Source organism: Rhamphochromis sp. 'chilingali' (genome assembly GCF_963969265.1).
Source record: "Rhamphochromis sp. 'chilingali' genome assembly, chromosome: 2".
Taxonomy (NCBI): domain Eukaryota; kingdom Metazoa; phylum Chordata; class Actinopteri; order Cichliformes; family Cichlidae; genus Rhamphochromis; species Rhamphochromis sp. 'chilingali'.
The window spans coordinates 66672733-66686593 of record NC_137930.1 but is presented as its reverse complement, the minus strand read 5'-3'; the positions used below and the strand labels follow the sequence as shown (position 1 = coordinate 66686593).

Here is a 13861-nt window from a genome sequence, read left to right as displayed (position 1 = left end):
AAGTGGCTGCAACTAGTCCAACGTAGTGTCTTATTAGTTTCTCGGTAGAAGCAGTTTATTTAACACACTGGAATTCAGCCTCAACTTATGTTGTTAGTATCTTGCGCCAAAAACCAGACACCGACAAATTTACTGTGAAAATACATGTGACTCAGCGAACAGATTAATTTGGAAAGCCCAATATGCACATTTGGTATTTATAATACAACAGGCTGTGCTTACCTTTTTATTTTTGGACCGGTCCTCTGTTCACCTCGCCTCACGATCTCACCAAAGGTCAAATCTGCACCTCCTCAGCACACCAAAGATCCGGGTCACCAGGCACCAAGTTGTTAAAATCTCCCAATTCTTTGAATCTTTGGGCTGAAGGAAGGACAATACTCGGTGTATCAATGCTCAATCAACAATCATTTATTTCCATACAATTCAACAATAAGAGCATTACAACGTCCGGACGGGAGAGATGCTACCAGAGGGTCAGGCACATGTCTCAAAATGGTGACGGGTTGCTCAGCTTTTTATAGTCTCTAGTGGCCCCCAGCTAGTCGTAAAAGCCAAAACATCACATTTTTTCTCTGTTACAGCGCCTAAGTTATGACCTCGGCAGTTGTTTCTCTGCTTTCTGTAAGGTGGGGGTGTGGAATGTGGTCTGTCTATCTCCCCTGTCTTTAGACACAGAGTCTCCTGCTTACAACCTTCTCTTCATGATTCAACACTTAAGCATGTCAAGAAAACAGTGTAACACATTCCCAGCAGATCAAGGATACAGAGTGATGCACATTTATCTAATGAACTAATATGTGAATATGTTCTGTTAACTCAAAAGTATAATGAGAACTAAACTACATACAGCTCACACACTCTATATTAAAGGGTATAATGTGATCTACAGCAGTATTCTAATTCAACTACTTTGATTACATATATAAGGTAACATATAATAACAGAATAATCTAATACCTTGCACGTGAATGCTTGTGTGCGTCGAGTGTGTGTACATTGCTCTGTGAATGCTGACAGGCTGCCAGCTTGGGTATTGATCTGCAGCCGTTCCGGCTGGGGCCCAAAGGCCAGGCCGTATCATCTGTCAGTCACTGAGAAGGGCATTACAGCCGTACTGATCTTAGATCACAAATCCCACTCAAAGATAGAGAGGAGAAGGGGGTGGTGATGACGGCGGGCGTGACAGTGAGAGAAGAACGGCAGGAAGACGGTAAAATTGTGATATAAGAGATATGAATGTGACTGTGTGTGTGTCTGTTGCCATTTCTGTTCTGTGTTAAGGCTGCCCTCAATTCACTCCTCCACAGTCTTTGTTGGTTGAGACAAACAGATCTTCTTTAATGACCCGTGGGTGAAGACGAGCCTAAGCTCCTGACCTTTTCACCTTTGCGACCACCCACATGCTTTATCCATCCACACGCACACTTTGTCGCTGTCTCACCAAAGTGTCAGCACAATTACACAGTGCTCAGAGCACAGCACTGATACACCTCGACTAATTTACATGCACTTCAATAGCCATATACACATAATACACATTTACTTATTGCCCCAGGGACAAATAATAAACCATAATTATGTGTGGAAGATATCACAGCTGTGTTCATAATGGCTGTAAAATGACTTCAAAGGTTACAATATCAGTTGAGAGATAAGGGTGTGTATTAAGCTCATTCTTGTGTCTTTTTCTTTCATAAGACTTTAAGTCCCTGCGCTGTTTTGATCTTTTCCTAAATTCTGTTTTCTGTGGCTCCCTCCGTGTTCGCTTGCCGCTGGTATAAAATCTATCCATTATAATCGTGACTCGGATTAGTTTTGATTTCAAGTTGTCTGAAAGGCACTGAGCCCTGTGTGGGTTTTGTTTTGTAAGAGATAGACATCACTGATTGTATTGACGAAATCCAAGGTCGCCACAACTAGTCTTGCATAACTCCGCTCCGCCGTGCTCCTTCACGGTGATTATTCCATTACTCTAAATCTTCTAAATCTGTTCCCACCACACATTTAGCACGCTGATGGGTCTCTGTGTGCCTTCAGTTTAAACGTTTCATGACAGCAGCCTAAGAATGTGGGAGCTGCTGCAACTCGTAAAGCAGGAGTGCCCATAATGGATAGACAGAGGCCCATTTGGATTTGTTTATCTGTTACCTTTTTATCCCTTTTAATGGACAATTGACCCGTCTCTGCACCGTCATAGTGCATTTTGTGCTGGGCTCAGCTGATGAATGTAAATCAGTGTTTAAATGTTGATATCTTTGCACAATCACTTTAATTTTGGTAAGCTGCTGTGTGGCTGCGTTACAAGAGATACTAGTTCCATTTGAGCTGGCACGTTATTCTTAATGAAGTAAAGCTTTTTCTAGAAATCACGGTGTTTAAAATTTTATTAGTTGGCAGGTTAATTTTATTCTAAACTACAAATACAAATTTTATTTGTCACATACACAGTACAACATATAGTGAACATGCAGTGAAATGCTTGACCTGAACTGAACTGAACTGTGGACAGGGAAACGTTCAAGAAATACGATCCGTTCGGCACTGCTAAAACTTCAGCAAACAATCATCATGTTGTGGAATCCTTAAGCGTAATGCTTTTTACTGTTGTGATATCAATTATGAACTAACCCATTCCAAAATGTCAATGTATGCCCAAGCTGCCCAAACTGACATTTATCAAGTGCCTCTGTGGTGTGACATCAACTTTGAGCTGACTAAATATTTAAAGGTGGTTTGATGAAGAGCTAACAGGCTTTAAATGCATCCATCCATCCATGCATCCAGGGCAGGGCAGGGTCTGGGGACTGGGTCTATCCCAGTTTCCATCAGGTGAGAGGCAAAGTACGCCCTGGACAGTTGGCCAGTCTGTCGCTGGGCTGACAAGACTTTAAATTCAACAGTTTTTAGTCCTATTGCCAGATTTATCAAACACCTATGCAGTCTTCCTCTGCAAACATTTATGAAGGAATGTTTTTCCCGAAGAGCTCGCTGAATTCGATTGTGCTGTCAGTTCATGAAATGTCTTCCCTCCTACTAGATATTCTACAGTCAAGTGTGAGTGGCATCATTGCAAAGTGGAAGTGTTTAAGAAACACAGAAACTCAGTTATGAAGTCAAAGACCACACAGAGTTATAGTACTGAGACACTGGCTGCTAAGACACATAGTATGAGAAATTTTCCAACAGTCTGCTGACTCAGTAACTGCCGAATCTCAAACCTCCTGTGGCATTAACATCAGCTCAGAACTGTGTGCTGCAAGCTTCAAAGCGTGGCTGAACAGCTCTGTAGATGTCATATGAAGGTGACCCACCACTTTTGCCTGTACGCTGTGGGGTTTGTTTTTTTTTGGTGCTTTCCTGTTATATATTTTGTTTCCCCCCCTAACGTGGAAGCTGGTCAACAAAACGAACGAAGGATCTGTTGAACTTTAGTTCAGTTTTGGAAGATTAAGGTGTTTTGCATGACTCATTGTTTTCCATAGCTCATGTAAATGATTTTTCAAGTGATGGATGTGGCTGTATACTGTAATTCAATATATTCCTACTGTATACGCCATCCTAATAACACTTCATGAGACAACTGAATGTGCATTAGCCTGCATGCCTATAATCACACGGAGTTTGTATTTTATATTCTTTGCACCTAGTTTAGTTTACATATCATCTCATGGCAGTCTATAATTCTTGTTTCCTGCTGTTCTACTGCTGTTCTACCTAATCAAACAAATTTCCCACGTGTGACAAAACAAATTTCCCACGTGTGGGACTAATAAAGGTTATCTTATCTTATCTTAATCATCTAATTAGCTGTAATAAAGGATGTGCTGTGTATCTGCAAAATAATTCTTCCAGATGTTCCGGATAACATCTGTGCTTTTGCGGGGAAAAAAAAAAAAAGAATAACGAAAGGTCAATTTCTTTTGAAGCATATAACACATTTACACACAGAGTTACTGAATCAAAACCAGCTCTCGCTGGGAGATATCGACTGAAAACAATCCTAAAATGAGCTAGAACATTTTGTAAGAGCTTCACTAACCACTGAGGGATCAACAGAGATGACACAAATAGTCTTATTTGTTACAGACACACATGAGCACTGAGTATGATTTTTACACTTCATCACAATTTGGTTTTATAATGTGCTTGCTCATAAAATGTGTTTGAAAAAACATGTGGGTTGAATAGAGACCAGTTTTTAGGAGGCATCTCTAAAGCAATTAGTCGAGCAACATCTTGATACAGAAGCAAGCAGATCAACTCATTAGTGAAAAAATATCACAAAAGCAAGTGCTTGAAACAAGCTAATTAAAATTTAAAGTAAAAAAGTGAAAATCTTTCATCTTGGTTTTATCCCACTTCTCTTAAGCAAAATATATATCAAGACCTAATCTATCAGAGCTAGGCAACTGAGAGATTATAACTGGAAACCTAATTAGTTGCAGTTGATATAACATCAGCTCGATGTGGAGCTAAAATCAGTATCAGCACCATGAAGCCCTGTGCAGGAAAAGAAGCGAATGGGAGGAAAAAGGAGACAGTCATCAGATCTTCCAAATGAAACCTTCTCAGAGTGCAACCTGTTCCTCATTTGTCCAAATGTGTGTTGATGTTTTCCTCCTAATAGACATCATTAAGAAACAGCGTTTTCTTTAATACTGTAATGATGACTGCTTATCTACTCCTGTGTTCCTCTGTGCCACATTAAAAGTCGATCTCACTATGGCACAGAGGGCTTTATATGACTTTATAGACGACTGTATATGGCAGTGCAGAGGAGTAGCTGTGTGTGTTTGTGAAAGAGGAGGAGGAGAAATTTCATGGTGTCCAAACAGATCTGTGTGTCACCATGGTGAGGTGACGGGGCAGTCGCCACGGAGTCTGTGTGTATGTGCGCGCGTGTGTGTGTGATGCAGAGTGGTGTTTAATGGCTGGAAGGTTGAGTAAGGATTAATGTGAGATTTCAACCCAATGAGCCAGGGTATTTTTTTTCTGGCCTTGACAGGCATGGCCTCTGTCAAGGCCTAATGGCATGTGTGTGTATTTGTGTGTGTCTGCTAGAACATGTGACCATTCATCCTTTACAATATGATTCATGTCACTTCCCTGTAGCTGCGGGCCAGTCTACATGAAAAGCTTTTACTCCATGTTCCTTTTCCTTCCTGTTTCCTTTCCGGATTGTCATATCCACCCTAATCCTTTGACAATAGAAACCATATTCATAAATTTATCCTTTTGCTGGCACAAGCATCATCATTGTATCTAAATGTAATATTCAGTTTAGCTGATATAATCTTTTTTTTATCAAATTCCATCCTGGAGAGAATGTTGACACTGTCCTGATTTGATATGCTGAAATTCTTTTAAACAACAGATTATGTGGTGTTATAGGTCTATGTCTGGTTTAATCTCTCCCTGCTTTGGAACTGTCTTTGTGTGTGTGTGTGTGTGTGTGTGTGTGTGTGTGTGTGTGTGTGTGTGTGTGTGTGTGTGTGTGTGTGTGTGTGTGTGTGTGTGTGTGTGTGTGTGTGTGTGTGTGTGTGTGTGTGTGTGTGTGTGTGTGTGTGTGTGTTGGGGTAGATTTGGAGCTACCGTGCTCTGAATCCCAGAGGGCTTCATACAGCACATGCAGATAGGCAGATGGGATGTTTTTAGTGATCCTGTTGAATATCATCACTAATGCCAGGGATGATCTGAGATCAGGGGTAACCTTTCACCTCAGAACCAGTCTGCGACAAAAGGAGGCTGACCTGGTTACTGTATTAGTTGTATTTAAAGGAAGCACATGACAGTCTATATAACTTGAGTGCTGTTATGAGTAGCAGATGTCCTCCTGGAGTTAGCAAATACATATTTAGTACCTATTGAAAGTGTTTTCCCTACAAGAAGATTCATAATTAATTTTGTTTTTTAAGTATTCTTACTTATTTCATTATATAGTAAAGGCATTTATACTTGGGCTGGAAGAAGATTAATGGTTACGACAAAATTTTATGGTTAAAGTTAGAGAAAGAAATGCAGGAGTCACAGTTATTGCTTGCAGCATCATTTCAGAGACACATCAGTTGCATATTCACCCATACTGCACAAACTGATGCAAAGATGAATCTGCAGGAGTTGCAAGTTTATAATCTTGAGCAGAAAATCTGTGTTATCCTGAGGCCAAATATGATCCCGATAAATTATGAACGGAGTCAGCGGCTGAGCTACCCAAAACACGCAAAAACACTGTTTGGTATGTCTGCTTCTTGCTATCTTACAGGTAATTTTTACACAGCTGGTAAATTGGCTATTGAACGTCTACAAATGTGATTTGTAGTTATTTATGTTTTTTAAATACTGCAAGAGTAAAGTAATCAAGTCCTTATGCCAAGGCTGGAAATTAGGGGTCTGTTTCGGAGGTTGGTGCAGGACCATCATATAGAATACGGATGTGTTTCCTCAGGATATGGTATATCCCCGTCTAATGCCTGATATTAGCCTACACAGAGTCACAGACTCTCTTCCAAGTATGACTCGTAGGTAGGGATGAGTACCGGTATCCGGTGCCATCATGGCACCGGTTCTGTCATAAACGGTAGTAACCAGACCGAAAAGCAGCGCACATTTCGGTGCTTTATTTCGGTGCTTTTTTTTCCTGAGCTGTGATACACTTTAGATTCCAGCCAATCATTTTACGTTTCCGAGGATAGTAGGCGGGCCCAGGTATGTAGGTTCTTTTAGAGCAGAGCTACAGATTAAAAATGCCCAAAGCGAAGTTACAGTTAAACGTGAGAGGTTTTTGGACAAAGTTTGTGTTTTTTTTCCATTGTTTAAGCACTGCTTCCAGCCAAGAGTGATGCCATATATGCCCCATAGCTGCAGAAAAGGCTAACATTGTTATCTTTTTACAAAAAACAGCTGAACATGAGAGGTTTTTGGACAAAGTTTGTGTTCTCCATTCTTTAAGCACCGGTTCGAGCACCGTTTAAGCACCGGCACCGGTTTGGCACCGGTATCGGATCAAACCTAAACGTTACCCATCCCTACTCGTGTCTGTCAGGCTCGTTCGGCTGTAGGGATTTTCTCTCTGTTTATGAAAAAGGAGATTATCTTCAATGTTTGCTTTGTGTCTTCTGTCGCTGCCCATTAGCCGCTGCAGTATATAAACATGTTTATATTACAGAACATATGAATTATGTTTTGTATGTTTTTACGTCTCTTCTGGCCCCATGAGAGAGAAAACAGCGATGAGGCTAAGGTATGATGCTTGTCCCTAGCAAGGCTTCTTTTGTCTGAAGATCATCTACTACCCAAGCCTTAAGAGATTTACAGCGTTATGACACTGAAGTGGAAGCAAAGTTATTATATCCTTCTGACAACAAACCTTCATTCCTCCACATAAGCAGACTACGAGCGCCTATGCATTACTGAGCACATATGTCACAAGAACCCGGTGCTTACGGTTCACCGCAGCCTCACCTTGCCTGTGATGTTTGATTTACGATCCATCTAAACTGATTTCCGTGCTGTGCAATCAGTGCTAGTCATGTGTTTAGCATTCTTTATGGGATATTTTGTTATTTAGATTTACGATGAAGCCACTGTTCCAAAGCCACCGCTCCATCTCTCCAGTGCACAACACATGAAGGTTCTTCTACCTCGTGTGTTTCTGTCACCTCTGTGTCCAACGCGCACACAGATACATTTGTTTGTGTTCGTGCAACCTTAGAGAGAAAAACAGGGAAGGTTTTTAAAGGGATATTAAAAAATGGTAGTGCACAAGTAAAAATGAATTGAAAAATGAAAGAGGCACGAGAAGGACAACCAGGTGGTGAGTTTGAGACTTTCCTCTACGTTTTGTGTACATGTCTGTACTCCAAATTGCCACGAGCTGCTACATAAATTGGAATGGAAACCACAGCTGGCCGTGATAAATCCCCTCTGATTTCTTTGTGGGAGAAGTTAGGAGGGGGGGATTTTTTTTTAAATCATACATTGCAGTTTTCCATGTGGACTTATAAGTTTCTACTTTCATATAACACCATTATTTGGCTCATGGCTTTCGAAAAAAAAGGGTAGGGTGGGGAGAGGGGGAAAAAAACCCCGGTATTTCTATAAATAATGGTTTGGTTTCTCCTTGGCAACCTTCGAGGCTGAGCACCTGGCATGTAGCACACCCTAAAGTGTCTTTAGAATTTATCTGGTCCTGCACCCAACAGTATTCATCACAATGTAAAACACTGTGCCTCTGCAATACATCATAATCGGGCCACAGGGCCACCGTAAATCAAAAGTACAATGCCCTTGACGTCTGCACTTGGCCCATAAAACAGCATTTTTCTCTTCGTGCCCAGTGGATGGTGTGAGATCCGTGCTGACCATCCTGTGTGTGTGCGTGCATGTTTGGATGTGCCGTGTCTATATGGGAAGCTATAGGGAGTTTTGAGTGGAGTCCTGGATAATAAGCCCGCATTGTCTGTGTCTACATCTGTCTGAAACCTGACTGAACAGTGATTTATGATCTCTTCCGGCTCAGTGACTTTAGTCCAGATTCGGTCTGTGAGCTGTACAGTCAGTTATACTCTTCTACCAGGAGTATTTACATGTCACAGTTTCTGCCAGTATATTTTAAGCCTGGTGGTCTGTTAGGCCAAAGCCGACCCCCCATGCCAGGTCTGTGCTCCAGGGATTTTACATTTTTTAAACTGTTAAATCAGCTGAGCTATACAAGTAAGAACCAGGCAAATGTTATGAGTGAACATTGTTTTTTTCCTGCTCAGTTATGTCCACAAATCAAGGTTGGCTAAATCATTTATATCCATATGTAAACAAAGTTGAATATGATTCAGTGCTTTCCTGCCGCTGTAAATATAAACACATTACTTTCCAACATCACAAGTTGGAAATGACTCCCTTTCCTCCCTTCACACAGAAGGAGAAAGCGAACCTATAACAGGCCTCTTCTGTCTGTGCCACCACGCCACACAGTTAGCACTGTTATAGTGGCTGTATAGTGCTGAATGAGTCATGTGCGACATTAAATTCTGCCGCAGCTCCTCTGGCAGAAACCTTTCAGGCGGTCAGATGTGTCTGTGATATTTAAATTGACGAGGCACGTAAGCAGATGTGTGCCAAATTCATTTTTGATGCAGGATGAGGGATTCATTTTAGCAGAAGTCTATTGCTGTATTAGCATTTAAGAGTGTAGAGAAAATGAATTTAACTTTTCGATTGACTTAACAGCAGGAAAACGATGGTGGTGGTCACATGTGTCCAGCTGGTTTCCACATATGTGCCTGTGCCTGCTGCACATCTAAGAGCAATTTATTCTCATCTTCTTTAATTTCCTGTTCTGTTTAAATATCTTGACTGAAATTTATAGTTTATGAATTCATGTTTTAGCACAGCAGGGCTTTTACCTTTAAGGAGAGTCAAAAGGTTTGGTTCTTTTGCGCTGTTTAACGAAACAGGAAGCATGAGTTAATTTTAAAACACACACAAAACGGAATATTCTCAGTATGCCGTGTCATTTGTATGCTTGGCGAGAGTTTGTTCTCTCTCTGGGGATTACAGAATAACTTCCACTAAACTCCTGTAGTTGTTGTCAGCCTGCTGAATAGCCCACAGAAGTACAAGCAGCTGAAAATCTGCAACAAGCAGAGGGTGCAGGAGCTTTGGCAGTGGATTAAACACAAAGCCTTGGGCACGCGGAATAAACTGCTCTAAATTGATTTGGGCCATGCTGTTTTTACTGAGAATGTTGCTAATTGCTTTTCATTAATGCAGTTCCATTGCCTATGTACTTGGTAATAGTTCAATAAACCTCTTTTAGACACAATGCTGATTCATTTGCTTAAAAATGCTGTTAGTAGTACCAGTTAAGAGGGTGTGTACACATTCAGCTGGTATAGCACTTCACTGATTCCAAGGTTGATTGTGCTGTTTTTGGCGTAAATACCCCGTGCTTTAGCAGCAGTACAGAGACATCAGTACAGGCAGAACTAAGAGGGGAAATCAGCTAGTTCACAGGGATAGCTGTTCGCTAACAACACTTGGATTTGGACCTCAGAAAAGAACATTTTCAGATTGATTTTTAAGGTTATTTTGAGAAGGATTGTTCCAAAGCACCAACATTTAACTATTAAACACAGATATAATACTGTCTGTTCGGCTTCTCATTCATAAAAATGTTTCAGACGACCACATAAAAGTTTAGCTGTTGTAAATCTGGGTGTGAAAACAAATTTAGCGTCAAGTGTGTTTTACCAATTGGAAAAATGAAAAACAGAGTGAGGGCTGCATCATTAAAGCAACGATGTGCTGTGACGGAAATAAAAGGGGAATAACAGACAGTGTTCAGCAGGGGATTTTACACTGCTGGGAACTACACAGCACGATCACCTGCAGTGTTGTGTGGAAAAACTGTAAGGCAGCGATTTGAGTGAGAAGATTATCTTGGAACAACAGAAGTGCTGAAGTTTGCCTGTCAATAAAATAGTGCATTGGTATGCGTTGATTATAAAGATGCGGGTGATTTGAGTAGGGCTGATTTTGGAGCTTTATGTTTAATTTATTCCTGTAATTATTTGGTGAAGGCTGCGAGGAATATTATCTGTCTTTGCAGAAATGTTGTTGGGAAAACTAATTTTGACCTGATAATGGCATTAAATGTTCACCTAAAGCAGTGCAGGTCTTCTTAATGAGGGCCCTCAATCTACCTAATACTTGTAAAAACACTCAAAACGTCACGGTGGCACTCGAGGGAAACCAGATCTCTCCTCACAGGATTGATCCTCTGAAGACCATGAATGGCTGTAAAAGTTTAATGGCAAAACCTCAAATATTTGTTAAGCTATACTAGTGTATGCCATGAAAATCCAAGCAGGAGAAGGCGACCGTGGCTCAGGAGTTGGGAGTTCGTCTTGTTCGCCTTGTAATCGGAAGGTTGCTGGTTCGAGCCCCGGCTCAGACAGTCTTGTGTCGTTGTGTCCTTGGGCAAGACACTTCACCTACCGCCTACTGGTGTTGGCCAGAAGGGCCGATGGCGCAATATGGCAGCCTCGCTTCTGTCAGTCTGCCCCAGGGCAGCTGTGGCTACAACTGTAGCTTGCCTCCACCAGTTTGTGGATGACTGGGTGTGTAAAGCGCTTTGGGGTCCCTAGGCGGGACTAGTAAAAGCGCTATACAAATACAGGCCATTTACCATTACTGGCATGAACAAGTCTCAAGCTTAACTCTCTAAATATGAGTTGACATCAAGCATGACCTGTGACTTCTTGGATATATGTGATTACATACATCCAAACAACCAGTCAGGTATTAGCTAGAGCAAAATGTAACCCCTTAGAAAATGGAGGTAAAATATCTAACATGTAGTTATTGCCGTATCAGAAATGCAATGTCAAAGAAACTTGTCAAAACTTTATATGTTGACAATTTAGAGATGTTGTATATCTATTGTATAATCTAGGGCTGCACAGTGAATGAATCCCAATCTTGGTTTCCCATTACTAAATGAGCATGATCTAGAGATGTTTACAGTGCATGCCAAAAGCAAATCAAGCTCTCTTTAAATCAGGAGTGTTTGTCTGCATGTGTCGACTGTTCTGTTCTGTTTTCTTTGTATCATTGTGGGGTCTTTACCTTAGAATACAAAGCACACTGGGACAACTGTTGTTTTGATTTGGTGCTATATAAATAAAACTGAATTGAATTGAAATGAAATGAATTGTTCCCTGCACTGTGCACCGTTACGTTTCCTGGATGTCATCTAAGTAAAACTACGTTAAACGATACATATACAACAAAATTCAGATGTCGGGCTCAGCAGAAGGTGAAGAGCTGATCCCTCAAAATGGATCATCATCCGTTGTTTGGAAATACTTTGATTGGATTGGGAAGCGATGTTACCCATGAAGAAATCATAGATAAAGAAGTCATGCATGTCTGTACCACCAAGCAGCACCACTAACTTATTTATCTGCAGGAAAAGACACTACAGACTGCAGTATAGTTAATACATGAAGGCCAAGAAAAACAGTGCAAATCATCCAACAACTCAGACATCCATGAACCTGAGCCTCATCGTTGTGTTCATTCAGCTCACAAAGATGATGCAGTTGCATTCTCTTTGCCCAAAGACGTCTGTCCACTAAATACAGCGACCATTAAATGTTTCAGGATAATTGTCAACATACTGAACAACAGAGATGTTTTTCACGACGCACAGGTGTAAAGATCTGTGTTGTGTGTAAAAGGAGAAGGCTAACGCAGCTGCAAAGTAGTTTACTACAAATTTTATTCACATCACTCATGCAGGTATAAGTGATGCATGTGATGAAACACTTTTAATGGTCATTTATTTAGAGAAAAATAGAGTCATTTGTTTTAAAATATTCCTCATTAAAATGAGCATTTTACTTGGACAGATTGTACCTGGCTTCTTCTAACAGTCCTTCTCTGGGCATCGATTAAACCTCTAAAAACTCATCTCTCTTCATCAAAATAACATATTTAGTGATTTCTTTTCTCATAAAATTAATCCCTTGGCCTAAATGTAACTCTGCAATCTTCATTTAGCATTGCAAGGATCTATAAAAAATGAAATGTGAAAATTAACTGACACGTTCTCTGGCTGAACAGTTTTGCTAAGAAGATAAAGGAAAACTATTCTTCACTTTTTAAAACAGGAGGAGGTATCATTCTGTCAGAGGAGAGAAAAGGACATAGAAAGGCCTCCTAGGTCTAAAACTATCAAATAAAGCTTTTATAAGGATTAACACCTGTCAGGAAGCCTTTTATCCACAGTAATTTAGTAATTATATATATTAAATATTGATATTTTTATTCTATTGACAGTACACAGCAAACCTTGGTCCCTGAGGTCATGTGACCAGGGCTTGCTTGCTGTCCAGCACACGAGGCTGAAAACAAAAGGCGACAAAGCTTTTGGAACTGTGGCCCCCAGATTGTGGAACTCTCTCCCTTTGAGCCTGAGATCTGTGGACTCAGTGGTCGCTTTTAAAAAAACAGCTAAAAACCCATCTTTTTAAACTTGCTTTTAGTTGATTTTTATTTTTAGGTTTTAGCTTCTTTGAAGCACTTTGTGATTTTTATCTTGAAAGGTGCTATATAAAGATATCTAACTGTATTTTATATTCTGCTAGCAAATGTGAGCTGATGGATCATTTCAGGCAACAAAAAAGGCAAAACCTACAGGCTGTATTTGGAGGTGTTTCACACAGCAAAAGGACAAAAAAGGCCAAGGTCACTATATCTGTATATTACTGCTTCACATTTGGCCCAAATGCAATCATGAAAAAGCTTTTTTGCATGAACTTTGGCCTGTGAGTGCCAGCGATAGGGTTTTTAATCAGGGCACGTGATTTTATGATTACCGTCCTGACGTAGAGAGACTTGCAACAAACAGGAAAAAACAGTGCGTCTGTAATCCTCTGCATGCTCAAGCTTTATGAACAAACACTATCCTACAAGTGGTTGCAGCATGACGCTCAGTATTTATGTTTGTCGAGTGTCTTCCACGAGTAATTACTTTACTGTCTTCCACCCCAACACTGAGCTTTTGGTGGAGCTCAGAGCTCTTATGATTCCACACTGTGTTTTCTACGTTTTGACCACCCACCAGCTCCCCTCCCGCAGTAAACTCACCCCACACATACACACCTGCTCTCCTCTCAGTGCTCTCAGCAGGCCTGCTGCCAGTCTCCTCAGCAGTCAGCCAATCAGTCCCTGCTCTGTAGTTTAGATCAGACGGTGCTCCCCTCATTGGCTGACTCAGAAGCAGGCAGCCAGTCTCGCAGCAGTGTTTGGAGAGAGTGGTCCTCAATTGTTTTGTTGTAGAATCAAGCATCCTGTA

The 13861-nt window shown here is 40.9% G+C and overlaps 1 protein-coding gene across 2 annotated transcripts in view; it reads left to right on the top strand.

The window, feature by feature from the left end:
* The window catches only part of tspan9a (tetraspanin 9a), a 220588-nt gene that overhangs the window by 60601 nt on the left and 146126 nt on the right, over window positions 1–13861 (top strand). The window lies entirely within an intron of this gene.